This window comes from Sinocyclocheilus anshuiensis, unplaced genomic scaffold, assembly GCF_001515605.1.
Source record: "Sinocyclocheilus anshuiensis isolate Anshui unplaced genomic scaffold, SAMN03320099.WGS_v1.1 scaffold1493, whole genome shotgun sequence".
Lineage (NCBI taxonomy): Eukaryota > Metazoa > Chordata > Actinopteri > Cypriniformes > Cyprinidae > Sinocyclocheilus > Sinocyclocheilus anshuiensis.
Genome location: NW_015547727.1, coordinates 1,766 through 2,383, shown reverse-complemented (window position 1 = coordinate 2,383; position 618 = coordinate 1,766).

Genomic DNA, 618 nt, shown 5'->3' with positions numbered 1-618 from the left:
GCAGCAAACACACTGTGCGTTGATCATGCTGAATTTCTGACACTGTCAGAAAACTATCGTAGGCTATCTTTGGTCGCAAGACCGGGAAAACGCCCGTCTTTGAACCTCTCTCACTGTACGACATAGGACCACCGATTCAGAGCCACGATCACAGAAATCGCCACGATTGCTTCACGATGGCAATCATTCGTCTGGGACAGCCAAAAATCGTGCAGTGTATCCCGGGCTTTAAAGGGACAACTCACTCAAAAATACATACATCATTTACTCACCATAATGCTTTATCAAATTCACATGGCTTTCAATCTTCTGCGTAACACAAGATATTTTGAAGAATTTTCAAATGGTTTTGTCCAAAATTCACAGTCAAATTCAAACAACATTGGACCCCATTGACTTTCAATGAATGGACAAAAATGTTCACTTTTGGGTGAACTGTCGTTTTAATGTTTTATAGACCAATTTGGAGTAGACGTCACAGTTACATCACTTGCAGCTGCACACACATTGTGGTGGCAGAAAAAAAACTGGTAACAAGTGGAGGGAAACTGGAAAAATCCATGGAGTAAGAAATCAACATATTGTTGTGCCTTTGGATGTCAGAATCAGAATGCAAAT